Genomic DNA, 19,035 nt, shown 5'->3' on the forward strand with positions numbered 1-19,035 from the left:
TCAGATACTGTATTGAGTTCTTCCAGTCTGATATGGGGAACCATCCACCTGTGAGAAAGTATAGAAAATCACATCGTTGTCGTCAGCCACTCAATCGTATCTGACCCTTGGCCACACTATGGACCAGCACTCTCCATGCCCCTCTGTCTCACAATGCCTCCTTCTGATCCACCATTCTCGTCCTGCAATATTCTAACAGGGTGAAATCTGCCAAATCAGCACTGATTCATTTTTCAAGTCATTGCTAAAATGTTATATAAGCCATTTACTTTTCCTTCACTTTGCATCATATTTTGGTTCAACAATGTTTAAACCTTAGGTGCTTCCTTAAGTAGAAAGAAACTCTCTACATACCCCCATCCCGCTATGACGTCTCCCTGGCAACGGTAATGACCTCAAGTATAAAAACTTCTCCCTTGACTGGTCTGTGAAGCACCAGTTAGAAGTTTTCAAATAGTGGCCTCTGAGAAATTTGTGGGAAATTGTACCTGATCCAGTACTGAGGCAAAGGGAGAAATAAAAACACGTTTCTTTGGGACGGCCAAAGAACATCCTCCTTAATAATGAGCTATTGATGGCTTGTTCCTAGTGTTGTGAGCATGTCTCAGAGAAGATGAGATTATGACTCCTGTGTTTTATCCAGTGTAGTAACCCTTACTTTAGTAGAAAAGTGGACTACTTCTTGGTTTCTGGTAGAAACCAAGACACCTATGAGATAGTGTTTATTTTCATTACCTTAATCTCCACATAACCATGCACAAACACGTTATGGCAACTTCTTTTTTTTCTGTTCTATCCTCATGATGTTGCCTTCAGTGTGTTTCCAGTAAAACATCACTTTTGAGGGAAATTAGACAATTGCTTATTCTTTTTCTCTTTGTTTGTTTTTTTGGTCCAAATTAGGTCTGAGAGCAAAGCCAGCATTTCCACAAATACCTCACTGCACTTCCTGTGTCTGAGAGTGCAGACTAGCAACTTCATCTAGAGTGAGCTTTTTCATTTCAGGTTCTGGGACACCGCTTGTCTTTGTGAGTAGTTTGCAATGCACTTTGAAGACAAAAATCCCATTTTCTCTGAGCCGGGTGGTAGGTGGGCAGAATCTCATGAAAATACAATCTTCATTCAAGATGGTACTTTTGAGGAAGTCAAAGGATTCCTTTGTGAGCTGAATTCAGCTAGCTGCAAATTACATCCATGTTCCTCTTGGTGATTAAAGAGCAGGTGGTGGCAGGGATCCAGAAGGCAGCAGATGCATCTTTAGATGAGATGAAAGAAGGCGGTGATGTGACCCCTACTCAAAACACCATCTCTGGGCCCAGCCATCCCAGACAAGTATTGACATTATTCCTTGGCAATGTTGTAGAGAAGACAGATGAGTTTCAGTTGAATTTCAGATCTGGGCATAGGATGGAATCTATATTGGTCACTCTTGTTGATGACTTGCAGGAGGACTTGGAGAATGCTGATATGCCCATTTGGGACTTGCACGATCTTTCAGTGATGGTCAGTACCATTGATCAAGGTATCTTTCTGGAATACTTGCAAAAATGGGAAATTTTGGGCATTGTTTTATATTGTTATATTCCTTGAATGCATGGTTGAGCCCTTGTGCACTTCAGCATGGATTGTCCTATAGCCTGGCTCCTTCTCCCATTCTGTTCAACCTCTACATGGAACTCAGGCAGAACAGGAGATGCAGGGCAGGCTTGACCTGGCACCTGGAGGCTGTGAGGGACAATGGCAGTTGACAATAGCTGAATCCCAGCAAGTCAGAGTTATTGCTAGTTCAGAACTTGCTGATACCATGGTCATTCCATTTATAACTTAGAGTTTGAACTTAGAATAGCTTTATTGTCACTTTAAATGTACACTAATTGGCATACATTAAAATGATATTTCATTGCATACAGCTCTCAAAGGGTCAACCCCTCCAATATAAACTACATCGATATGACAAAAAAATTTCATATACCCACATACCCAAATATATTCTATGACACAGAGAAACAACATAGTCTAGTTCGGATATATACATGTACATGGTAAGAAAAACGAATCTTGCAAGTTTACCAGACGGATGGCATAGGGAACAAAGCTGTTACAGAATCTGGTAGTCCTGCTGGAAATACTTCAAAATCTCCTCCCAGAGGGCAGCAACAGAAACATGCGTAAAGTGGGTGTGTGGGGTTTCTAACAATGCTTCGAGCTCTAAGTAAGTACATAGGGCTTATAAGCAGTGTCCTGAATATCGGGAAGTGAGCTTCCTTTATAGCTCTGAATGGGGTATTACTTCATCTGAAGAAGCTGATGAATAAGTGCACAATTTTTAATTGCTGAAATTTTAATATTACTAAAGTATTAGATATTTCACAGGTTTTTACTGTATTTATCATGAACTATCTGGATGGACAATAACAGTGACTCGACAAATTGCAGTCATTAAGTGAGGTATCATGTGAGTGCACCCAATTGTACACCCTTTTATGCTAAGGTTGTTAAGCAAATCACTATGGTTGTTGAGACGTCATATGACTGCAACTTGTGACCTTTCCTGCTGGCTTCCCCATTGATTTTTGCTTGTGTACCAAGTTCCTTTGTGCTGGAGTGAATAAGGTAGACGTTATGAATAAAAAACTATTCAATCTAATCTAATCTAAATCTTAAAACTGCCATGTTGTCAATTGCTAGAAAGGTCATGTTAACAGTACACTTTTTTGTCAAGAGACTATAAAACCACTATTTCTGCCCAGTGTTCTTCAGTTTTCTTTCTGTTCTTTACATATAAAATGGGATTAAAAATGTAACAATGACAGCAACATCAATATTTGTTGCTTGCTCTACTTCCCAAACTCCACATTTTGTCTGCTAAATCTTATCCTGAACTAGGCTTAGTTTGAAAAGCATCGTGAATGAGCACTAGTCTGAATTAATCAATTATAATCCATAATACAAGCAGTTTACTATTCATTGTTTACTTGTTGCTAAGCATTTGCACAATACGTGAAATTGACATTAAACAATCCTTTCTGTGAAATATCATGCCAAGAAAACTTACTTCCACAGGAGAAAAAACAAAAATGATGTTACACAAAGCTAACTCAGTCATGTTTCCTACTTCCTTTTATAAAAAATTACTCATCTTTATTAATCTACACTACAATGTGACTTTCTTAAATAACATCAACTACAAAAGAAATTTATTGAAACATAAATAGACATCTGAGACGTACATCTTAACTAGTTTACTAAAATGTAAATCCCATTAAATTAAACAAGGCTTGCTTTTAAGTAAATGATTAAAGAATACGCAAGTGGTTAAAACAATGAAAAAATAATAAAAAGGGAATAGCATATACTCTGTTTGCCTCTGGGCTATTTGCAGTCAGTATGTCCATGCATTTCAAGAATGTATGTAGTATATTTATCTGAATGAGGATGGGATTCAATTATATGTTAGGCTGAAGTGAATAAAACAAAGGAATGATTTAGACTTTTGGACTAAGAAAAGCAAACCTTATTAAATGCTGGTTGCGATTTGCGTTCTCTTTCATTGTGCTTATTCTACATTAAAACATCATTTATATGTTGGCAGCCATACATACAATATTTCTTAAAAAGTAACAATATGGTTTAAACTAACCTTTCCCAACATGGTGCCCTTTTGATCTATGAGATTGTTTTTATAATTCTTTCCAGTCAATAGAGGAAAACAAGAGTTCCCTAAAAATAATTTGACCTCCAAAGAGATAATCAAAATAGTTTTGCAAGATGCATGACGTAGAATACCATCTTGGAATGTTGGAGAATGGAAAACCACAATAGGGACATTAAGTCATTATTTTATTTAAATAAAGATATTGTTGTGATCATGCAGATGCAGGGAGAGATTAACTAGATTAATCACAATGTCTCAATCACATTACGATAATCCATGATTTGGAGTAGAAGATGTCGAAGTGTAGGCTTGGAATGTCTAATCCATTAAATTTCATGTCACAATGTTACATATCGTCCCCTCCCTGATTGGCAAAAAATGCTTTGACAATTCTAATTAAGATTAATCAGTGTGGTCTATTGCTGATCAATGTATCCATTTCTTCTCCTGTTTAGTAATAATGTATCAACCCTTTATGATGCTATCTGGCAAAACATTAGAATAGAATAGAATAGAATAGAATAGAATAGAATAGAATAGAATAGAATAGAATAGAATAGAATAGAATAGAATAGAATAGAATAGAATAGAATAGAATAGAATAGAATGGATCTTGGAGGTCTTCTAGTCCAGCTCCCTGCTCAAGCAGAACTATACCATCTCAGACAGGTGATTGTCTAGTCCAGGGGTCGGCAACCTGAAAAAGCAAAAGAGCCACTGGGAACCAGTTCCATCACACATAAAAAAAAGTGGGAGCCGCACGCGTACATCCACGCACGGGCATGCACATAAAACAAAAGGTTTTGCGCATGTGCAAAATGTTTTGTTTTTTGCGCATGCGCATGCGTGGATACACGTGCGCGGTTCCACTTTTTTTTATGTGGACGCACCTGCACGCCAGCGGCGACGGGTCTCCGTGGTGACGGGCGCTGGATTGCGGTGCCGCCTTCAGCCCGGGCGCCGCCGGAGCCACCCCCGGGACCTCCAAACTGCTGCCCGAACACCCGTTTGGAGACCTGCTGGTGCCAGTTTAGAAAGCTGCCACAAGCCACGGCAGCTTTCTAAACCAGCACCAGCAGGTCTCCAAACCGCACCTCGGCCCGAACACCAGCAGGTCTCCAAACGGGTGTTCAGGCGGAGGTGCACGCGCACCTCCGCCCGAACACCCGTTTGGAGACCTGCTGGTGCCGGTTTAGAAAGCTGCCGCAAGCCGCAGCAGCTTTCTAAACTGGCACCAGCAGGTCTCCAAACCGCACCTCGGCCCGAACACCAGCAGGTCTCCAAACCTCCGCCTGAACACCCGTTTGGATACCTGCTGGTGTTCGGGCGGAGGTGCAGTTTGGAGACCTGCTGGTGCCGGTTTAGAAAGCTGTTGCGGCTGCGGCAGCTTTCCAAACCGGCACCAGCAGGTCTACAAATGGGTACTGCCGCTGCCCGTTCCTTTTTCTAGCTTACCGAGGAGTAGGTTGTGATCTACTTTATCAAATGCCTTACTGAAATCTAAGTATACTAAAGGTAAAGGTAAAGGTTCTCCCGCACATGCGTGCTAGTCGTTTCCAACTCTAGGGGCCGGTGCTCATCTCCGTTTCAAAGCCGAAGAGCCAGCGCTTGTCCGAGGACGTCTCTGTGGTCATGTGGCTGGCATGACTAGACGCCAAAGGAGCATGGAGCGCTGTTACCTTCCCACCGTAGTGGTCCCTATTTTTCTACTTGCATTTTTACGTGCTTTCGAACTGCTAGGTTGGCAGAAGCTGGGATGAGTAACAGGCGCTTACTCTGCTATGTGGCACTCAGGATTTGACCCGCCAAACTGCTGACCATCTGATCGACAAGCTCAGCGTCCTAACCCACTGAGCCACCGTGTCCCTTAAAAGTAAAGGTTCCCCCGCACATGTGTGCTAGTCGTTTCCAACTCTAGGGGTCGGTGCTCATCTCCGTTTCAGAGCCGAAGAGCCAGCGCTTGTCTGAGGACGTCTCCGTGGTCATGTGGCCAGCATGACTGGACACCAAAGGCACACGGAACGCTGTTACCTTCCCACTGTAGTGGTCCACATTATTTCGTTGGTCTACTAGTTTAGTCACTTTATTGAAGAATGAAATAAGATTGGTTTGGCATGATCTGTTTTTAACAAACCCATGCTGGCTACTGGTTATGACTTTGTTTGCTTCTAGTTGTTCGCAGATCTGTTTTTTCATTATCTTTTCTAGGATCTTTCCAGGCATTGATGTTAAACTGATTGATCTGTAGTGTCCTGGGTCCGTTTTTTTTTTCCTTTCTTGAAGATGGGAACCACATCAGCCCTTTTCCAATCCTCAGGTATTTCCCCAGTGCTCCCGGGTTTATGAAAGATGTGGTGCAATGGTTCTGAGATAACATCTGCTAGTTCCTTCAGAATTCTGGGATGTAATCTGTTGGGTCCCAGTGATTTATATTCGTCAAGGTCAGATAGGTGTTCTCTTACCATTTTCTTGCTAATTTTAACTTTTGTTTCCAATATCTCTTTTGCAGTGTTTTTTTTTTGGTAAGTTGGGCCATAGTTTTTTTTTGTGTGAAGACTGATGCAAAGTATGAGTTAAGCAGCTCTGTTTTCTCCCTGTTGCCTGTTATTTCCTTGCCCTCTTCTCTCTTTACTGGGCCTACAGTTTCCTTGAATTTTTTCTTGTTGTTAATATGCTGGAAGAAACTTTTTTTATTGTCCTTGATTTCTGTTGCAAATCTTTGTTCGTTTTGAGCCTTTGCTTTCCTGACTTCATCTTTGCATGTTCTGGGTGTCTGCTGATAATCGGCTTTATTTATGTGCCCCTCTTTCCATTTTTTGTATTTGTCCTTTTTGTCTTTCAGTTTGTCAGAGAGATCTTTGTGCAGCCATGCTGATTTCTTCTTGAATTTCTTGTTTTTCATTCTCAGTGGTATTGTGCTGGTCTGGGCTTTTATGATTGCATTTTTCAGGGTTTCCCATGCTTCTTGGGTTGTTTTCCCCTTTAGGGTTTTCATCCATGGGATCTTTCCTAGGTTCTCTCTGAGTTTGTTAAAGTCAGCTCTTTTGAAGTTTAAGACACTGGTTAGATTGTTTTCTATTGCTAGTGTTTGCATTATACTAAATTCCAGTATGATGTGGTCACTTTCACCCAAGGTTCCAGCAATTTCAATACCCTCTATCACTTCTTCTCTATTTGTAAGGATTAAGTCCAGTATAGGGTTACGTCTAGTTCCCTCCTCCACCTTTTGGGTAACAAAGTTATCGGCTAGGTTGGTTAGGAATCTGTTTGATCTCCCACTCACTGCAGAGTTTGTCTCCCAGTTGATATCTGGATAGTTGAGGTCTCCTATTACTACTGTGGTATGCTTCCTACATACGATTATTAACTGGTTGGCAAAGAGTTCATCTATTTCTTTGGATTGGTTGGGTGGCCTGTAATATAGACCTATGGCAACGTTACTTTTTTTCTCTTTTATATTGACCCATATACATTCTAAAAAGGGACACGGTGGCTCAGTGGGTTAGGACACTGAGCTTGTCGATCAGAAGGTCGGCAGTTTGGCGGGTCGAATCCCGAGTGCCGCGTGAGCGCCTGTTACTCGTCCCAGCTTCTGCCAACCTAGCAGTTCGAAAGCACGTAAAAATGCAAGTAGAAAAATAGGGACCACTACGGTGGGGAGGTAACAGCGTTCTGTGCGCCTTTGGCGTCTAGTCATGCCAGCCACATGACCACGGAGACGTCCTCGGACAAGCGCTGGCTCTTTGGCTTTGAAACGGAGATGAGCACCGGCCCCTAGAGTTGGAAACAACTAGCACGCATGTGTGGGGGAACCTTTACCTATAAACATTCTGGAGATTTTATCTTTGATCATGTGTATTTCTGTAGATATGTAGTGTTCTCTTACATGTAGTGCAACTACTACTCCTCTTTTTGTAGACCTGTTTCTTTTGAACAATTTGTATCCATCCATCAGTCCATTCCATTTATGGGTTTTGTCCCAGCAGGTTTCTGTTAAGCCAACTATGTCATACCCTCCCTCATGTATTATTGCTTCTAGTTCACCCTGTTTGTTCCCCAAGCTTTGAGCATTTGTATATAGGAAAATCCTATAGCACATATGATTATGGGTGTTAATTGCAATGTCAGAATATATGTCAGTGACAAAATGATGTGTATAAATATTATCAGAACATTCTCTCAGTTCAGCAAAAGCATTTCTCTTTAGTAGACTGTCTCTCTGTAATGATTTAATGCAGCAATTATCCCTAGCCTGAATCTGGCAAAGGCATTTAGCAGATTTATCGATTTTGGATGGAGTTGAGAGAGATTAGTTTTAGTAATTTACATATTGGATAGATGCCAAAATGAATAAACTATTTGGCTATCTCCTACAATTTGTTGTAATTTCTGGGTAAATTTAGGGCTGATTGCTGCTTAAATAGTGACCATTTACCACAGGTTTTGGAGTTTCATTCCATTCTACACACTACATTTCACCATTAAAACTTTTTTTAAAAAAATCCAAATAGTATTTAATTGCTTTATAGTTTTGTGATGAGTAGAGTGCTCATCATTTTGCTGAAAATGCATTTGCAGACGAAATAGGCTTGTGTGTGTGTGTGTGTGTGTGTGTGTGTGTGTGTGTTGAAAGCCAGATGCTTACTTTATGTATCAGAAACAAAGAAAACAGGTGAAAGAGCAAGCAGAGTTTGCAGGGTGATGTTATCAATCTCTGTTTTTATCCATCGTTTGCTCACTTCTCTTTTGCATCCTCAGCAGTACAGGATTCTTCCAGGAGTGTTGAAGGTTTGAATTCAGCAGGAGCTTTTGCTAGAGGACATACGCCTGAACATCATAGAATGCTGAAGGAATATTGAGTAATTATTTTTTTAAAAAAATAGGTTTATTGTTTCCATCACTCGTTTTAACAGGGTAATTAATAAGCAGAAGTTCATACAGAGAAACACACACACATACACACAGCCCCTAATATAGTTTTATTTATTTATTTATTTATTAAATTTCTATACCGCCCTTCTCCCAAAGGACTCAGGGCGGTGTACAGGGCAATAAAACACAACATACAAAAATTAAAAATAAATTAAATTAATTTAGCCCCAACAATAAATGGTTAAAATTAAAACCCAAACCCTTAGTCCAGGCCGGCCTGTTCAAACAACCAAGTCTTCAGGTTGCGGCGAAACGAGCGAAGGTCGGGAGCCATCCGGAGCTCAACAGGGAGCTGATTCCAGAGGGCAGGCGCGCCCACAGAGAATGCTCTCCCCCTGGGGCCCGCCAGCCGGCAATCCCTGACCGACGGCACCCTGAGGAGGCCCTCTCTGTGGGAGCACACAGGACGAAGGGAAGTTGACGCCGGCAGCAGGTGCTCCCGTAGGTAATCCTCAGACTCAGACTCAGCCTTCCATCCTTCCGAGGTAGGTAAAATGAGGACCCAGATTGTTGGGGGCAATTAAGCTGACTTTGTAATAATGCCACTTGGGGTGTGTGTGTGAAAGCCCTAATAAGCAGGCATATACATAGAATGAAGGCTACTGCTAAGCTTTTCAACAATGAAACCACCAGAATTGAGGAAAGGGGGGAAAAAACAAAAAACACCACCCTGCCCTTTCCATTTGCTAATTTTAGCACTCTTTCCCCACCTCCACATGCCGGACAAATTGCAAGCTGCTTCTTTTTATTTATTTTTTTTCTTCTTTTGCCGTAAAAGAGAAAACCCGCAAGTTGTTTATTTCCTCTTCCTCTTCAGTGCTGTTGGATGGTAATCTGCTACTTGCATTTCCTGTCACCTAGAAGTTGCAAGTAGTGTTGGCTCTTTATAAGCAGCCCTGAGACTTGCTGCTGAGCAGGATTCATTCAGTTTTCATTTGTAATAATGAAATACAGAAACTGCTGTTTCTGGTCCTCGCTTTTCCCAGCATGCAGCAGATAATCTCTGCCTTCAGTTCTTTCTGGGTTCTTCCTTGCCATTGGAAGAACTTTTTAACTGACTAGGATTACAGGTTGTCCTTGACTTATAACCATTCGTTTAGTGACCATTTGAAGTTACGATGCCACTGAAAAAAGTGACTTATGAATTTTTTTAAAATAAGATTTGTTTTTTAAGTGCTTAAAAAAATCTTCAATAAAAAATCACACACACACACACACAATGTATTCCTTAATTTCTGGTGAAACCAATCAGGAGATTCAGGTTCCAGGTGATATTTAGGACTGTATAATTCAAGGATTTTCTGCTACGGTTAGGATTACACGGGAACAAAGTCAGTGCCTGAACCCAAAGCAACTTTGCAGGAGAAAGCTTCCAGACTATGACACGAAAAATTATGGGCTTCCCAGATTTAGAGCACATATAATACTTCCTTGATGGATGGAATTGCACATGGGTTGATCTTTGGGCAGTTATTAAAGGCTAAAGGATTGTTTGAAGGCAGCCAACAGTCAGGCAGAAGTGATCAGGTCTCAAGCACATAATGATATCTACAAATAATGCTACCCGCTGGATTCCAGATGGCTGTTTATTTGGAGGGGAAGGAACAAAAGCAAGGCACACCTTCTACGGAGAGTATAGAATATAATAGTGATTTATTTTCTTACATCTTACCGTCTTGCACCTCACCACGTAAGGTGATACCTTAGAGCAGTTTTTATCTGCTTGAGATCTCTGTTTCTCTGTGTTGTGTTTTGTTCAACTTGGTTGAAGCCATGAATTAGGGGTAGCCCTTTTAAAAAAATAAATAGTTGGAAGTGTGACTCAGCAGTGTCCATGGGCAGTGGTCAAAATCAGCAAGAGGGTGGGCATGTGGTTGCTGTCTAGTCCAAGACCTACCCATGATTCACTGATTCTGCCAATGAATATATGGGTAGTCCTCAACTTACATCCACAATGGGAACCAGAATTTTCATTGCTAAGCAAGGGGATTGTTAGATGAGTCATGCCTACAGTCATTCATTTGTTAAATGAATCGCTGCAGTTGTTATGTAAATCACTCAGTTGTTAAGCAAATCCAGCTTCCCCATTGACTTTCTTTGTCGGAAGCCGGCTGGGAAGGTCTCAAATGGTGATCGTATGATCCTGTGGCGCTGCCTTTATCATAAATAGATGCCAGTTGCCAAGTGCCTGAATTTTGATAACATGGATAATGTGAATTTTGATAACATGGAATATCCCAATTCTTATTGGGATGCTGCAATGACTGTTATAATTCTTTCAGTGCTGTTATAATTTCAAATGATCATTAAACGAATCGTTGTAAGTTGAAGGCTGCCTGTATTTATCTTTTTCTGGCTGCCTCCTCGAAAACTATTAATCTGTGGTAGCTTCAAGGTCTTAAATAAACTTTCATGTCGACCCATCTGACATTATATTGGTTTAAAACAGAGGAGGAGGGAGAGGAATATCTGGAGTGGGATAATATTGGGGGCCACCCAATATTGATAGTGTGACTGTAATTGTAAATAGTGTACTTGTAACTGGTAGAGAAGGTGATGACCTTCAGCTAACAGGGGAGAGGCATTATTGCCATGACACACCAGTTTTATGGGTTCTGTATTGATTATCATTGTTTTCCTATGTTTAGAACAAAGGGCTGGTTTTAACCTATAAACCTCCATCTGGTTTGAAGTTAGAGACTTCGGAATCTACTATTCTTTAGACAGATGCAATTTGTTTGCATGAGGTTTGGTGCCTGATTGTTACTGGTGAGTCCTTTATGAACTGAGTCCTGTTTGTTGATGCCAGATTGTTTTTTTAAAGAATTATTTATTAAATTTATTTGTCACCCATCTCAAGTTCCAGGCAAATACCTTACTTGGTATTATATTTATGTCAAGTGCAGGAAATCAGGAGTTCAGGCAATTCAAATGATGTATATAGGCACACTGGCTGAGCAATTCTGGGAGTTGAAGTCCACAAGTCATAAAAGGGCCAAGTTTGAAGACCCCTGCTGTATAGTAATGCTCTACAGGAATCTGACCTACTAATGGTAAAAGCAAATTGTCAGTTGATAAGAGTCAACAAAATTCAAGGTGGGCTGGACTTAGATCTCTTGTGAGCATGAAAGGTAAAGCCTGTTTAATGCATTATTTGAAAATCAATCAAATAAAAACAATTTTAAATAATTTGAACAGTGATAAAATAATTGATTTTCACTTGTTTTGACAGGCTCTCTCAGCAACTGAATCAAACATTGTGAACATTTCAATCTTTTAATAAGAATCTTTAATATAAAAATAAAATGACAATTTTCAGTCATAGAACAGATAAATGATTAGAATTTTCAATTATGAGCATTTAATAGCATTTTTTTGTATCCGTATATCCCCAAAAGTTTATGATTCGCACACTTGTCCCTTTAAAATAAAACTTGCATAAATATCTAGTCCTACTAGAACTAATAGATTTACAAAAGTTATCTCTAATAGCTGTAACTGAATTAAAACTGATTATAATCCCAACCCCAAGATATCACCCTATCATGCAAAAAAACCCCACTTTTAATCCTTTGAGACATTAAACCAAGAAAAAGAAAATTGCTATTTTTGTGAATGTGATAGTGGTGAATGAGTATAAATTAGTTCTGACTATGATAAAAACAGATACAGCAATGTCTTTGTTAAGGTAGCTATACAAAATGGTATGTAGACTTTCAATTTTCAAGAATTCCTTAAATAGTGATTTTTCTTTTTTTTAAGTGTTAATGGTGATTAAGTTGGGGGAAAATATAATTGATATTTAAATCCCATCCTGACTAGCATCCATGGAGATTTTCAATCATCCTGGACATGGTTGTCTCAAAGGTGCTTTTTCCAAAGGGCAATTGGACTTTTTTGTTTTTTCTTTGAAAACCTTTCGCTTCTCGTCCCAGAACTGAAGAAGCTTCTTGGATGAGAAGTGAAAAGTTTTCAAGGAAAACATCAAGAAATTCCAGTTGCCCTTTGCAAAGGCATCTTTGGGACATCTGGACTAGTGGTAACCAAAACACCAGCCCTACCACACATGAACACACATATGTAAATACATAGATGCAAAAGCTTCTCGGTGTGCTTATATGAGTGTCTGTCTTTTCATTTACAAAATTGCACTAAGCACTGAGTGCATCTCTGGGATGATTCTTAATTTTTGAAACCTGAAACTTTCAGTTGGCAATGCCAAGAATTGAACCTGGGTTGACCGGGGAAAGGACAGCTTGCTTCTCAGAGGGCCAAGTATTATTTCAAGTGGGAAAAAATCCACTTTAGCCATTCCCAACATTTAGGGAAGGGGCCAATGCTGAGCAGTAGGATACATAGGCTACGGCTCATCTAAATTTATAAGGCAATTACCTCAAACTCAGACGTTTTCTTCAGAGTAGTGAAGTTTTTATTCAGTTGTTCTGAAGGTTTCCATTAAAGAGACCGTATCTGTTTGGCCTTTAAAAATGCTTTTGTTTTCTATGAAAAGGAAGAAACATTTTGACAGAATCATAAAGTGGAGAAAAATATCCTGTAAATTTGAACCAGTCTTGGGTTGTAACTCATAATCAAGAGCCAACATATTCCATTGCTCTTATTCCCGTAAAGCATAGCCAAACAACACTATGTCTGCACAAACCAAGATTTAACCTCAGTTTTTAACCCTTGACAAGGCATCTTGTCAGATCAGATCCCATGTCACACAATCATTGGTTTGGCTAAGGACTACCAATATTCTTCTTATTACAATGATTTTATTCCATCACAGCACAACATTTTGCGTCTATGCTCTTCCTGTGTCCCCCCCACCCCATGGGAAAATAAAAAAGGATGGTCAAAGAGAAAGCAGGAACTTTTGCTGTAACATTTGTTCACTCTGCTTTTAAAAAACAAAGACTCACTAGATCAAAACAAGGTTGATTTAATGCATATGGTGACCTTAGTTCTCTGAATATAATATGAAACCAAACCAGTGGCATTGGTAAACAAAGGACTTTAAGAGGCCCAATGCTTTGTTGTTGTTGTTGTTAGCTGCGAAGTCGTGTCCGACCCATCGCGACCCTATGGACAACATTCCTCCAGGACTTCCTGTCCTCTACCATCTTCTGGAGTCCATTTAAGCTCACGCCTACTGCTTCAGTAACTCCATCCAGCCACCTCATTCTCTGTCGTCCCCTTCTTCTATTGCCCTCAATCTTTCCCAGCATTAGGCTCTTCTCCAGTGAGTCCTTCCTTCTCATTAGGTGGCCAAAGTATTTGAGTTTTAGCTTCAGGATCTGGCCTTCTAAAGAGCAGTCAGGATTGATCTCCTCTAGGACTGACCTGTTTGATCGCCTTGCAGTCCAAGGGACTCGCAGGAGTCTTCTCCAGCACCAGAGTTCAAAGGCCTCAATTCTTTGGCGCTCAGCCTTTCTTATGGTCCAACTTTCACTGCCATACATTGCAACTGGGAAGACCATAGCCTTGACTATACGCACTTTTGTTGACAGGGTGATGTCTCTGCTTTTTAGTGTGCTGTCTAGATTTGCCATGGCTTTCCTCCCCAGGAGCAAGCGTCTTTTAATTTCTTGGCTACAGTCCCCATCTGCAGTGATCTTGGAGCCCAGGAAAATAAAATCTGTCACTACCTCCATTTCTTCCCCATCTATTTGCCAGGAATTGAGAGGGCCAGATGCCATGATCTTGGTTTTCTTAATGTTAAGTTTCAACCCAAGTTTTGCACTCTCCTTCTTCACCCGCAACAAGAGGCTCTTTAGTTCTTCTTCACTTTCTGCCATTAGAGTGGTATCATCTGCGTATCTTAGGTTGTTGATATTTCTTCCGGCAATCTTAATTCCAACTTTTGATTCATCTAGCCCTGCCTTTCTCATGATGTGCTCTGCATATAAGTTAAATAGGCAGGGCGACAGTATACAGCCTTGCCGGACTCCTTTCCCAATTTTGAACCAATCAGTGGTTCCGTGTCCAGTTCTCACTGTTGCTTCTTGACCCGCATATAGGTTTCTTAGGAGACAAATAAGATGGTCTGGTACTCCCATCTCTTTAAGAACTTGCCACAGTTTGTTATGATCCACACAATCAAAGGCTTTAGCATAGTCAATGAAGCAGAAGTAGATGTTTTTCTGGAACTCCCTAGCTTTCTCCATGATCCAGCGTATGTTGGCAATTTGATCTCTAGTTCCTCTGCCTCTTCGAAATCCTGCCTGTACTTCTGGTAGTTCTCGATCCACATACTGCTGAAGTCTAGCTTGTAGGATTTTAAGCATGACTTTACTAGCATGAGAAATGAGTGCAATGGTGCGATAGTTTGAACATTCTTTGGCACTGCCTTTCTTTGGAATTGGAATGTAAACTGATCTTTTCCAATCCTGTGGCCACTGTTGAGTTTTCCAAATTTGCTGGCAAATTGAGTGTAGCACTTTTACTGCACTGTCTTTTAAGATTTTGAATAGCTCAGCTGGAATACTGTCACCTCCACTAGCTTTGTTGTTGCTCAGCTTTTCTAAGGCCCACTTCACTTCACATTCTAGGATGTCTGGCTCGAGGTCAGTGACCACCTCATTGTGATTATCTGGGACGTTAAGCTCATTCTTGTATAGTTCTTCTGTGTAATTTTTCCACCTCTTCTTAATCTCTTCTGCCTCTGTTAGGTCCCTGCCATTTTGGTCCTTTATCATGCCCATTTTTGCATTAAACGTTCCCTTCATCTCTCCAATTTTCTTGAAAAGATCTCTGGTCCTCCCTATTCTATTGTTTTCTTCTATTTCTTTGCACTGTTCATTTAAGAAGGCATTCTTATCTCTTCTAGCTATTCTCTGGAATTCTGCATTCAATTGGGCATATCTATGTTTTTCTCCCTTGCCTTTCGCTTCCCTCCTTTCCTCAGCTATTTGCAAAGCTTCCTCAGACAGCCATTTTGCTTTCTTGCATTTCTTTTTCTTTGGGATGGTTTTAGTTGCTACCTGTTGTACAATGTCGTGAACCTCTGTCCATAGTTCTTCAGGCACTCTGTCTATCAGATCTAATTCCTTAAATCTATTTGTCACCTCTACTGTATTTTCAACAGGGATATGATTTAATTCATATCTGAGTGGCCTAGTGCTTTTCCCTACTTTCTTCAGTTTAAGCCTAAACTTTGCAAGGAGAAGCTCATGGTCTGAGCCACAGTCAGCTCCTGGTCTTGTTTTTACTGACTGTATAGAGCTTCTCCATCTTTGGCTGCAGAGCATATAGTCAATCTGATTTCTGTGTTGACCGTCTGGTGATGTCCATGTGTAGAGCCGTCTCTTGGGTTGTTGGAAATGAGTGTTTGCTATGACCATCGTATTCTCTTGACAAAATTCTATCAGCCTGTGCCCTGCTTCATTTTGTACTCCAAGGCCAAACTTGCCTGTTATTCCAGTTATCTTTTGGCTTCCTACTTTAGCATTCCAATCCCCCATGATGATAAGGACATCATTTTTTGGTGTTAGTTCTATAAGGTGCTGTAGGGCTTCATAGAACCGGTCAATTTCATCCTCTTCAGCACTGGTGGTTGGGGCATAGACTTGGACTACTGTGATATTGAATGGTTTGCCTTGGATTCGAACTGAGATCATTCTGTCATTTTGGGGATTGTATCCCAGTATTGCTTTTCCTACTCTTTTATTGACTATGAAGGCTACTCCATTTCTTCTGAGGGATTCTTGTCCGCAGTAGTATACCTGATGGTCATCTGAATTAAATTCACCCATTCCTGTCCATTTTAGTTCGCTGATACCTAAGATGTCGATGTTCAGTCTTGTCATCTCTTGTTTGACCACGTCCAGCTTTCCTTGATTCATGGATCTTACATTCCAGGTTCCTATGGAGAAAAAATCTTTACAGCATCGGACTTTCCTTTCACCACCAGACACATCCACAGCTGAGCGTCCTTTCGGCTTTGGCCCAGTCGCTTCATTCTTTCTGGTGCTACTAGTACTAGCCCTCTGCTCTTCCCCAGTAGCATATTGGACGCCTTCTGACCTGAGGGGCTCATCTTCCAGCGTCATATCGTTTTGCCTTTTGGTACTGTCCATAGGGTTTTCATGGCAAAGATACTGGAGTGGGTTGCCATTTCCTTCTCCAGTGGATCACATTTTGTCAGAACTCTCGGCTATGACCTGTCCGTCTTGGGTGGCCCTGCACGGCATAGCTCATAGCTTCATTGAATTACGCAAGCCCCTTCGCCACGACAAGGCAGTAATCCATGAAGGGGGCCCAATGCTTATGGCGGACTAAATATGCTGAATGCCTGCATTAAGAAAAATAGAAATCAGCATTTGTGTGTGATAGAAGTATTCTGGAAGAAAATCAGGAGATACAAAGTATTTGTCCACAGAGGTTTGGAAGTACAGACAGTCCCTGACTTACAACAGTTCATTTAGTGACTGTTCGAAGTTACAACAGCACTGAAAAAGTGACTAAGGACCCTTTTTTGCACTTATGGCCGCATGATCACAATTCAGACGCTGGGCAACTGACTCATATTTGTGACGGTTGCAGTGTTCCGGGGTCATGTGATCCCCTTTTGTGACTTTCTAACAAGCAAAGTCAATGGGGAAGCCAGATTCATTTAACAACTATGTTACTAACTGCAGTGATTCACTTAACAACTGTGGCAAGAAAGGTCATAAAATGGGGCAAAACTCACTTAACAAATGTCTTATTAGCAACAGAAATTTTGGGCTTGTGGTCATAAAACAAGGACTGCCTGCACCATGGTTATACACATGGGCTCTCCTTGAGATAATCCTGGCTAAAAATATTGCATTTCATGTACAGTATATCAGAGTTGCAGATATATGGGATATTTAAAGAATAGCAAGAAATCCACGGTATTTCTCTATGGTCCCTAGATGCTTCAGTCCAGTTTCACAATCACCATTTGTAATTTATAAAAAACAATTAAAATAAAACAGAGTGCCATCTACAGATACAAAAACATCAGAACTTTTCACACACATTTCCTCCCCTCCCTTCCCTCTAGGAGATACATCTACTTTTACAATGAAATTATATAAGCCATAGAGTTTTTCCTATGATAAAGTTAAATATCCTGCAGTCTGCAGCTATAATGCTAAGAACTGCAATGGTAAAGGTAAAAGTTCCTCCACACATGTGTGCTAGTCGTTTCCAACTCTAGGGGCCGGTGCTCATCTCCGTTTCAAAGCCGAAGAGCCAGCGCTTGTCCGAGGACGTCTCCGTGGTCATGTAGCCGGTATGACTAGACGCCAAAGGTGCACAGAACGCTGTTACCTTCCCACCGTAGTGGTCCCCATTTTTCTACTTGCATTTTTACGTGCTTTCGAACTGCTAGGTTGGCAGAAGCTGGGACGAGTAACAGGCGCTCACTCTGTTACGCGGCACTCAGGATTCGACCTGCCAAACTGCCGACCTTCTGATTGACAATACCTAATTAATATTAAATTACTTTGGTGCAATACAGTAATACATAGTATTTGGACTGAGAAGCAAAACCCTCTGTCTTATTTCCTGATGTTAAGACAGTCCTGTGATGATTTCAATGGATTTTTTTTAACTCTGAGTTGGATTCCTACCTAGCATATGGCTCCCTACTAAAAGAGAAGCCAATTTATATTATTGTGATCTTTTGAAATAATTATTGACCTCAGACTACAACATAATAGTCCATCTTTTTGTTGTTTTTTTTAAGGCAGAGACCAGAAGATAACTAAATGATTACTGAGAGTCATCACTAAGCATAGCTAGGGACACATACAAGCATCAGCCATCCTTCAGGCTCGGGGAAATTGCTGGAATCCTTTGGCAATCTGGAATGGCATCCACATTTCAGCATTCCAAATAGTAGACATATACGGACTTAAAGGGTTTACATTCCCTCATAATAAGTTGGCACACCCTGTTCAGCTGATGTTAGGCCTCTATCTTTACACTTAGGATAGGAAAGTTTCCTCTGGAAGTTATTTTTCACTTAGGGGCTTTTAACTTTGGCATATATGTAGGAATATAGTTGATATCCAGGCTGGACAGAAAACAGCATCCATTGGAATAATGGAATTATTAATGTGTTAATGGCATGACAGGTAAAGGAGCAGCCCCCTTTCACCTTTAGTGAGTACCTTTGTCAATCAGGCATCCTCTACTCAAGCCTCATTGTATCAGGATTGTGTTTCTATCTTTCGATGTAACTGACATTTGTGCATATTGCATTCAAAGAAGAGAGATTTCTGTATACAGGTAGTCCTTGAGTTACAATCATTTGTGTAGTGACATTCAAAGTCACAATGGCACTGGAAAAAGTGACTTATGACTTTTGCTTCACACAACCATTGCAGCATCCCTGTGGTCATGTGATCAGAATTTGGATGCTTGGCAACAGGCATCTATTTATGTCGTTTGCAGTGTCCCAGGGTCATGTGATCACC

This window comes from Vipera berus (assembly GCF_964194415.1).
Source record: "Vipera berus genome assembly, chromosome: 3".
NCBI lineage: Eukaryota > Metazoa > Chordata > Lepidosauria > Squamata > Viperidae > Vipera > Vipera berus.